We start from the raw sequence: 11,076 nt of genomic DNA on the forward strand, positions 1-11,076 counted from the left end.
ATGTAAACTAGAATACCAGCTGGTCCTTTTGGGGTTTTATTATATGTTTTATGTATTGCTTAGCTAAGTCGGCTAAGCTAGGGGTTTTTTGGTCATTAGGATGTAATTCTTAATGCTATTAATATATGGCTTGCTTGATCCCATTGATCATTCAAGCATTCTCCCAATAGTCTGTTTTGTTAACACGAAGGTAATGCCCAAGAGATGTAAAGAGAATTCTGGGATTTTTAACGTTTGCATATATATGGAGAAACTCATCAGCAAAGAATTTGGCCCTATAAATTAAGCTTGAAGCCAAGCATTGTTTTTGGTGAAAGACCAAATCAAGATATGCATTCCATAAGTACCATAGGCTGTGAGGAGTAACGCCCCACTTTTGTATAGCTGTGCATGAGGAAGATAATATTCAATGGTTGTCAGTACAATTGACTGAACATCTCCTTCCTCAGAGATCAACGATAAACCCAACGAGTTCCACACTTCCATTGCCAAAGGGCACCGCACAAGAATGTGATCGATATCTGCCATATCATGGTTGCAATGTCTACATATTGCATCAACATTGCAACCCCATCGATTGAGCGTGGTAGCCATGGGGACTCTTCCATGAAGCAACTTCCATAAGAACATTTGAATTCTAGGAGCAGTGGGAAGATGCCAAACCTTAAGCCACCAAGATTGTGGGGTGGAGCAACTATCTTGTAAGCATAGTACTATATCTCGCGATATATCGGTATCTCGGGCCTACCGAGATATCCGAAATATCCGAGATATCGAATATTCTAGAAATATTGCATTTTTCTGCAATATTTCGGGGTCCATCTCGGGGTATTTGGCCATATTTGGGCACGAAACTTCATGGACAGCCTTATTTAAGCTTAATAAACACATTTAAACCATAAAATTGTAAAAATGTGAATTCAAATTGGTGTTTTGGGCTTGCACCCTTGATTGACATACGGTCGCCCGACCTTAATGTATAAATAGTTAAATACACATAGATTAATGAAATCACAACTTAAGTTACAAATACAAGTGCTAAATCGCTAATAGTAGAAGCTTGTGCCTCCTCGGATCAATCCTACTCATGCTTGAGTCGACGTCCATCGCTCTCTCTCCGCGTATGTGTTCAGCTTTCAGCCTCAAGTTGTAGCCTCTAAGTCATATTACCCCTAATTATTTCCTATTTTAGTTGTAGGAAAATGAATTTTAAAACCAGAAAAAATAAAAAAATACATATGGGAAAAATTTGACACCGTGAGGTTTAGATCGCCTCCAGGTGTCAACATATATTAATATCATCAACATCCAACAACATTTGTACAAAGTTTTTTTAAAAAATAGTTTTAGAGAAATATAATTTACCTTAAATAATGAAAATAGGCTTCGATGATGAGCTTAGATGACCCTCCGACGTCTTCCCGCCAAGGGAGAGCTTCAATGAGGCTTGAAGGGATGAAGAAGAGAGAAAATTTCATTTTCAGCAGCTCTCGGTCGAAATATCGACCAAGAGCTGCGAAATATGAAATTTATAAGGATTTTGAATGTGACACTATTATTACTTTACAATATCTCGCGATATATCGTGATATCTCGCGATATATCCTTGTTAAGGCCAATCAATAAGCTGAGCTAACAGTAAACTTCCCATTAGCTGTGTGGAGCCAAACATACCTATCCTCACAAGGAAAAACCGGAAGAGAAATAGACAAAATTGCATGAACCTGAGCGGGAGGCCACCATTGAGAAATCTGATCTCTGTCCCAATCCATAGTCCAAGAATTGATGAACAACGCTACTGCATGGGGAGCATGCCTTGGCTAGGGAAAAGGAGCCTCTGATGGAGGAAAATTAGGGATCCAATAGTCCGTCCATGGATTGATCAATTGCCACCTGGTGAAATAGCCCCTTGCGAAGAAGAGGTATAGCCCCTGCAATTGATTTCCACCCCCAAGACACACTCGTCGGAGAGGTTGCATGGAGAATATCTGAATTTGGAAAATAATTCTGCTTCATTATTCTTCCCCATAATGAAGATTCCGGAATGAGAAGCTCCCAGGCTTTTTTTGCAAGTAAAGCCTGATCCATAGGTTCTGAGAGCTTTAAATTCAGTCCTCCACAACGCTTCAGTTGACAAATAGTCTGCCAGCTAACTGTCAGAACTGAGGATCCTTCCTCCTTCACCCAAAAAATCCTTCTGTATATGAAATCTAACTCCTTTAGAGTTGACATAGGAAGCCGGAAACATGACATGTAATGAAGAGGCATAGCTAAGAGAGTGGACTGTATGAGAACCACCTTGCCTGCCGTTGAGAGTTACTTCGTTTTCCAAGATTGGAGCTTTAAGTTCACCCGTTGAATCAAATCCGAGCACTGAGTCTTACGAAGCTTGCCTGAGATGTGAGGGATACCCAAATAGCTGTCCACCCCTGAAGAGGGTATTATGTGAAAGCTCTGCTCTAAATCTTTTTTGTTAGCTGCATTCACATTTGGGCCATCATGAGCTCTGGTTTTAGAGATATTTAAACATTGCCCAGAGTATTTGCAGAAGGTGTTGATCACATCAAGGAATCCCCTCGCTTCCATTGTTGTGGCCTGGCCAAAAAGGATCAAATCATTTGCGAAGGCCATATGAGAGATACTCTCCCCATTCCTAGAAAGCTTTACACCCTTAATTCTTTGTTGATGTAAGGCTTCTTCCAGATGGGCCGACAAGACTTCTGCACATAAAACAAAAAGATAAGGGGATAAGGGGTCTCCTTGGCGAAGGCCTTGCGTGGTGGAGAAATAAGAAAGAGGAGATCCATTGAGCATCACTGCTAGCTGAGAACTCTCCACACAGAACATTATCAAATTGATCTAGTGCGGATGAAAACCATTGCTCTGTAGGGCGCACCTCAGAAATCCCTACTCCAATCTATCATAAGCCTTGCTCATGTCCAGCTTGACTGACATCACTTTCTGCTTGCCTCTTCTTTGTGATTTGATTTTGTGAAGGATCTCATGACTAATTAAAACATTATCTTGAATATGCCTGCCTTTCACAAAACCATTTTGGTGAAAAGAAATCAGTTTATTAAGCAGAGGCTGAAGTCTCTGAGCTAGAATCTTTGAGACTATCTTATAGCAGAAATTGCATAAACTAATTGGACAGTAGTCCCCAATAGTCATTGGGACATCCTTCTTTGGAATAAGAGCAATAAAGGTCCTGTTGAGTGCTCTAGAAAATGATCCAGACTCAAAAAATCTCTGAACCATGTCTATAATAGAGGGGCCCACAATATCCCAGGAGCGTTGGAAGAACATGCTCGAGAAGCCATCTGGTCCAGGAGATTTTGATGGAGCCATTCTCATAACTGTTTTTAGGACTTCCTCCTTTGATATGGGCTTCAGTAATAATGAGTTGTCTTCTTTTGTGACCCGACCTCTGAGGTGTCTAAAGTAATTGTCATCAAACTGGTTGACTGAGGAGGTAAACAGTGAATGAAGGTTGTGCTTGACGCGTTGGTCAAGTGCTCAATTGCTGAACGCCTGGTCATGGGTTCAAGTCCTGGAAACAGCCTCTCTGGAAACAGGGGTAAGGCTGCGTACATTTGACCTTCCCCAGATCCTGCTAAATGCGGGAGCCTTGTGCACTGGGTATGGCCTTTTTTATTTCAAGCAGCTCCCTGTCTGAAATATAAATCCCATTGTGATTAAGACCTTTAATTCTGTTCCGAGCCCTTCTTTTTAGAGTCGTGAGGTTAAAAAATCGAGAATTCCTGTCGCCATATCGAATCCACTGAATCCTTGACTTCTGTTGGCAAAAAATTGCTTTTTGGTTAATAGATTGTCGTAGAGAAGCAAGAAGAAAGCTCTCCGTTAGATACCAATCGCTATCTCTCAAACTCATCAATCATCATTAGACTCTGTAGTTCCCTCCTTGTGGATTCTTCCTTAGAATTGAGGTCACCAACCACTACCCAGTTCCACTTTCGAAGAATCTTTTGTAGGTGTTGAAGATTACACATCAATTTGTGAGATGGGGATCCCATATATGTGTTTAACCAATGAGTGGCAACTGTTGATTGGTATGAGGGTTCTAATAACCAAAACTCCTCAAACCTGAATGGTCTCAGCTCCCTTGATATGACTTCATCGGTGGAGAGAATAAGAGCACGATGATCAGAGGAAGCCACAAGGTAATGGGATATAGAAGCCGAAGGATATAAGTCAACCCAGTCCATGCTAGCAATACCCCGATCAAGACGAGCTTCAATACGGCCAGCACCTCTCTGCCGATTATTCCAGGTGAATGGAAAGCCATAGGATGGGAGCTCTATCAGATTAAAGGACTGAATAAACTGGTTGAAGGAGGAAATCTGAGGAGTTGTTATCGGACGGCCTCTTCTTTTATGATTCATCGATAGATATGCATTCCAATCCCCAATCAGAAGCCAAGAAGACTTAATCATAGAACCCAGTTCATCTAAAGAATGCCATTGTTGAATTCTATTAGTTGGATAAGCACTCAAGTAGACAAAGGTAGAATACCATTGCTGTTTGTTCTGCAGGTACCAAAATGCTAACATGAATACACCAATCTGAAGAACAGAGAACATCAACCGCTAGATCGTTCAGCCAAAACAACAGAATAAGAGTTATCAAAACCCAAACTTCGACAAAGAGAAGAGATGTTGACATTAGCGGATTTGACTTCTCAAAGAAAAAGAACAGTAGGCCATTGCTTAACCACCATTGCATGTAATTCCCTTCTTGCCGCAGGACGGCCTAGCCCGCGACAGTTTAAGGCAATGACAATCATGGCTTCTGTGGTAGCTGTTTCCGGAAAGCCACCATAACCTCCATAGGAATCAGGTTATTACAAGCTGCTTGTAAAGTGCTCTATATGTTAAACACAGGCCCAACAATACATAAAGGTAAATCGAGTTTTGAAACAAACCCAAAGTGCAGACTGCCTGCCAACACCTGAGGAACCGCACCTTGAACTGGGAAAACCGTGGAAACAAGGGAAGGACAAGGAGATGGAGCCAAAAGGACAAGAGAACCATTCCTACGAAATCTGGAAAAAAGCAGATCAAAACACCACAGGGGATGAGCAAAGTGCTTAGCTTTGATTAAGAATTGCAGAGCCTTCCTTGAAACCCATCTCAAAGAAACTCCACAAGGAAAGACTAGTCGAAGGAGGGACACCAGGCATAGGCGAGCACATGCATAATGAAATCCGGTAGCACCGACCAGAATGACCAAAATCAAAAGATGAGAGATACACAAAACACAGCAACTAATTACAATCTGGAGAACAGCCTTCATGGAGACAAAAGACTAGCTACAATAACAGGGAAATCATGCTATAACCAAAACCATTAAAAGCAACGTATGAAAGAAGCTGGACTTAGGGCTAATCCACAGACATACTTGAAAATCTCAGAACAGCTATAAACATCACAGAGCCAAAGATTAAAGCATGAAGAAGAGGAACAGACACACCTGAGCTTATATTTTAACCAAGATGAGATGGCTTTCACTTGAAACAGAGTAAGAGAAAAACCAATAGTTTTCTCCAACTGGGAGCCGATGTTGCTGCTTGAACTCTTAAGGTTCCAATGGAGAGTTATCGGCACACATAAAAAGCTGCGTTCAGCTTATGGTTTTGCAGCGGACCATTGTAGAGAAGATTGCAATTTTTTGTGATTCTTACAGGCCAAACAGCACATGCATGAACAGAACAGAGAGGAAGGAAAAGGAGTTGTGCTTGCTGTTCACAATCAATGTCGCCGGCGATGGCGAAGGACTCCGAGCACCTCCGCATAAATACTACGCCAATTTTGAACTCAAAATACAGAAATCCCTTGGCTCCGGAAACATGCTCTTAAAAAGGTCGGTTGACTTTAAAATTTTTGCAATAGAAACCATGATTTCAATAAAGGCACCTTCTTCAAAGAAGGAAATAAAATCCGTAGAGAGAGAGAGAGATTGTGGTTTCTTAAATTATTCTATTCCTAGTTGTCTGGTTTTTTTTCACTTTTATTGAATGGTTTATTAATAAATGGGTGCATGGTAGGGCGGGTTTGCAGGGGAGGGAGGGGCTATGGGGAGGAGAAAGAGAGAGAGAGAGGGAGGGGTGGCTGGCAGTTGCTCTGGTGGTGGTTCCGGGCAGATTTGCAAGGAGGAAGGCGAGGCAGTGTTGCAGGGAGGGAGAGATGGGAGTGCTCATATTGCATTGTTATGGCTTCTATGCTGCATATAAGTATAATTATACAAGATAATCATTGCTATCTTACTTAGTCATATACTGCACGCCTAGGCAACACCTAGGTGGGCTTGTTGTCTCCTAGGCACCCCTCCAACACCTTGGGTCACCTAGACGCCATGACAACTATTGTGAAACCCGCAATAAATTTGAACGTTTGGAACCTGTGTGATTTCAGGTTCTGGTTCTGTGCCTATGCTAGCCTCAATGCTATGGGCAACAACACGTCAGCTTCCTGTGTCTGGCATGCTTTATTGATAGCCTGCAAAACCTTACTCTATCCTAGACGGGCTTGTAGGTGAGAAACCCTTCTTGTATGTTTATATATAGTAATTTTTATTTAAATAGTATATAAGGGCAGAATAGTAATTTCCTCTTGTGGGACCCACATCCCCGTGTGGAGTGCGCTGCCCGCGTACCATTACAGCCGGACTCTCATTTTTGGCATAGGATTCTTTTCCCATGACATAAATTAAAGTCATTCTTGACTTAACACCTTAAGAATCTGTTTTGAGAATCCATTCTCAAATCTGATTTTATTAATGCCCAACCAAACAAGCCTCAGTGTAGCCTTCCTATATAAGAAAAACTTAGCCCTTCATTTCATTTCTTTCTCTCCTAAACCAAGAACCGATTCTGCCAAGAGAGAAAGAAGTAGAGAAAGAGGAGAATAGGAGGAAAAGAAAAAAAGAAGAAGAAGAGAAGCAAGGAGGAGGCTAGAACTTGGGGACTTTACCATTTGGAATTGGAGGAAGCTAGGAAAGGCCAACATACTTGGACTGCCACCATCTACCTCATAACCAGGTAGGCCATTAATCCCTGCTGTAATTATTAGGTTTCTTTCCTCCTCCTCATATCCTTGATAACTTCTTGACCCATATCAGCCTAGCATAGGGAATTAGGTAAATGGTTGTAAAGACCTCAATTACAACATGTAAATGGGTTGTAATGATCCAAATGCTGTATTCTTCCTTTCCCCTTGAATAATTTTTGATTTTATAACTGTGCATGTCAAGATCCATGGCTAAACAACAAAAGCCCCAATTCTGTGTTGGGCAGGCGGATGGAGTTGCAGGTACCAGGCGGACATCGGGCACCTGTGCCAGACTCCATCCGGCTCTCCCCTGTTGTGTTATGTTTTGTTTTGGTTGTTCAGAGCATTGACCTAGGGTTCTTCTGTACTTAACACATATTACTTAATGTTTGTTTAGGACTGTAAAGCCAACTTAAAAGGTTGTTATTGTGGGATTGGAAACTAAATTGGTTTGGATACTCATCCAACCTTAGGTAAGGGAATTTGAGTTAAATTTGGTTTGTTTCTGCTATTAATTTCTGATTTGTTATGACAGCCATACCATGCATCATATCTATACTCTATTCATATAGTTTGTTAGCTTTAATCTTATTTGTATTAGTTGTGCATGAATTAGGTTGCATCCTCATATTGCATTGCACATATTACTTATTCTTGGAATTACTTGGTTTATGATGATGTTACTGGACAGTTTACTGTATTACTCTAATGAATACGTATTGCCATCATATTAGAAATGCATATGGTTAGGATTGACATGAACTCAGTATTACGGCCCTTACCAACAGTGGAGAGGTGTTGGATAACCCGTCGTAGGTCCTAAGGGATGAATCCGGAATGCCATTCAATGTCCCATATCCGAAGAATATTGCAGGAATAGGAATAAACAGTAGGGTTAGTCACTGGGGGTTCGTTAGCGTTAGATGTGTAATGCCTGAGCTGCCGGGTCTCCACCGTAGTAGAATGGTATCGCTTGGGTGACCAACGTCTGGTTATGTGTTTCCAGGACCGAGGTTATCATTTTATTACAGTAGTACTTATACCCCCATGAGACCTAGTATCCATGTTAGGAGCATGCTTAACTTAGGTCATTCATCATGGACTATCTGCATATGCTTGTGTGTTTCTGTGAAACCCGCAAAATTTGAACTTTTGGAATCTGTGTGATTTCATGTTCTGGTTCAATATTTCCCATGCTAGCCTCTAAGTTGTGGGCTGTCTCAATTAAGAAATTCAGACTAATCTCATGACTCGTCTGTAAAGGCATATCGAATAGCCAACTACCTTGGCCTTAGATGAGTCTGAGATGTCTAGCATACTGGATTGATAGCCATCGAAACCTCACACTGTCTTTGGCCTATTGATGGGCAAGAATTCCCTTTTGTATGTATAAATATAGTATTTTTACTTAAATAGTATAGTAGGGGCAGAATGGTAATTTCCTCTTGTGGGACTTAAGTCCCCAGTGAAGGATTCAGCTTCCCATAGTCTACCTCAGCTGGATCACTAATTGTGTCACATGACATAGCCTGTATGACTTAGATATAGGCTGGATATGTAATTAATTTTATAAAAAACAGATTAGGAAAGTGTTTCTTACAACTAATTCTATGTTGACTAAGGCAAACATGCCTTAGTTACCATCTATTATAAATACAACATCTTAATACTATTCATTCATTTCCTAAGCTAAAAGAATCGATCCAACCTTAGAACTTAGGAGAAGATAGTAGAAGAAAGGAGAAAAGAGAAGAAGAAGAAGGGAGAAGTAAACCTTACCTTGGGGCTTTGATTCTACACTTGGAATTGGAGCTTGGGTGTGCAATTGGAGTTCTTCCTGTACAATCTGAGGCTGCTGTCACACTGATATCACCACTGATTTCAGGTAAGCCTTTAATTACTGCTGCTCCCATCTCTTCCTTTTCTAATCCTAAGCCTTAACCCAGTCCTAACCCATGGCAGCCATTAAAGCTTATAAATTAAGCTTTGATAATGGGAATTTTACTTATATAAATCTGATTTAGGCTAATTAAGGTTCAGTCACAGCAGGAATTCATGGTATTCTCCTAAATTGAACCCAATTCTGGTTCTATAAACCAAATTATAGAACCCTAACTTTCCAATTTGAGGTTAATTAACCAAAATCCCCAAATTGATGCTTAATTTTGAAATTGAACAATTAAATGAGCTGACCCACCTTAGATTAGGGTCAATTTGGGAAATTAGGCTCATGCATGTGAAGATCCATGCTAAATAAGCAAAACCCCCAATTTTGGAGTTTGAATCGGATGCAGAACCAGGCCCTGAACCGGTCGACCGGTTCAGCCTGGGCCTGAATCCAATTCACCCTTTTTATGCCCAAAATACCCTTTAATAGTTGGGTACTGATCTGAACCCAGTCCAGACCCTAATTCTTGCTATTTTCTACTGTTATTGGACTGTCTTTGCTGTTTTTCAACTGTTCTTGTCTGGGTTGCTGGAATTATACAACCCTAATGCTAGTACTTGAACCTAGGACTCTTCCTATATCTAATATATGATGTTTTGTGCCTAATTAAGACTGCTAAACCCTATCCTTATTTGAATTACCTGGTGCTTTGGAATTTTGTCTACCTAAACTAGTCTACTATCTCAGGTAAGGGAATTTGAGTTAATTTTTGCGTGTTTGTTATCTTAATTGCTACTTGTTAAGTGTGCCATATCATACATCATCAATACTATACTGATCATGTAGTTTATTAGCTTTATTTTCTTTGCATTAGACTCCATGTGAAGTAGGTTGCATTGCATTGATATTTATTGTTATTGTGAAATTATTGATGGTGAAGTACTGTACTTTTATAATTCAGCTATCCATACCTGTGTCATCATGAATAGATTGCACTGGGCTAGGTTGTTGATCATCACCCAATACTACGTCCCTTGCCAACAGGAGAAGAGGTGTTGGACAACCCATGGTACAACCGAAGGGTAATGCCGGGGTACCATCTACTGTCCCATGTTAGCATGTGTACTCCGCTGTGGGAATAAACAGAAAGGGTTGGTCTTTGGGGGTCTGTCGGGTCCGCTGCCTGGTGACATACCGATTTGGGGGGTCCTCACCGTGGTAGAATGGTTTCCCTCGGGTGACCGATGTATGTGTTTCCGGGACCAAGGTTAACATCTATCACAGTAGTACTTATACCTCATGAGACTTAGTATCCATGTTAGGAGCATGCTAAATTAAAACATGCATCATGAATTATTGTGTTTGTTTGCATGCATTTTCTTACTGGGCTCAGTGGAGCTCACCCCCGTGGATCCTTATATTTTTCAGATGATCTTGTTGCTGCTCCTGTGGGAGTCTCCTCTACGCAGGACTCTCCTCCAACCTGTGGAGTTGATGTTCCTCTACCGGTGGTGCACGATGCTTCGTGCTCGTGCGATGACTGCGCGTTCTCCTGAGACACTACTAGATTCAGGCTTCTCCCCTTCTCTTTATTATACACTTTTCTATAGTTTATGTTAATAAATCTTTTGTTTAACTCTTTTGCTTATGGAAGAATCATTGTAACACTGGTTTCTCGAATATATATATACATATCACTGTTCAGTTTAGTCTTCCTTTATTGCTGCCTTACTTATGTATTTAATTGCTTCCGCTGCACTTAATTCTGTATTTGTGGATATGATTGCGAATAGAGTACTGCACTTACGAGCTTGGTGGGTTATTTGGATGTGAGACACATCCAGTCACGCTTGGCCCTTATAAACCGAGCCGGGGTGTGACAGTTTCCCTTGCTGGGCTCAGTGGAGCTCACCCCAGTGGATATCCCTATTTTTCAGATGATACTACTTCTACTGCTGCTGTTGTATCTGTGGGAGCTTCATCCGCTCAGGACCCTCCTACTGCTCATGGAGTTGATACTCCGCTGTTTGTGGAGCACGATGTCTCGTGCTCGTGTGACGATTGCGCATTCTCTTAGCGCCTGACAGACCAGGCTATCGCCCCACTCTTTTGTTTATAAAA

The 11,076-nt window shown here is 41.2% G+C and overlaps 1 protein-coding gene across 2 annotated transcripts in view; it reads right to left on the minus strand.

Moving 5' to 3' along the window:
• LOC122662052 (DNA ligase 4) overlaps nucleotides 1-11,076 on the minus strand; it is a 144,633-nt gene that overhangs the window by 53,225 nt on the left and 80,332 nt on the right. The gene's annotated exons all lie outside the window — the stretch shown is intronic.

Source organism: Telopea speciosissima, chromosome 5 (assembly GCF_018873765.1).
Source record: "Telopea speciosissima isolate NSW1024214 ecotype Mountain lineage chromosome 5, Tspe_v1, whole genome shotgun sequence".
Classification (NCBI taxonomy): domain Eukaryota; kingdom Viridiplantae; phylum Streptophyta; class Magnoliopsida; order Proteales; family Proteaceae; genus Telopea; species Telopea speciosissima.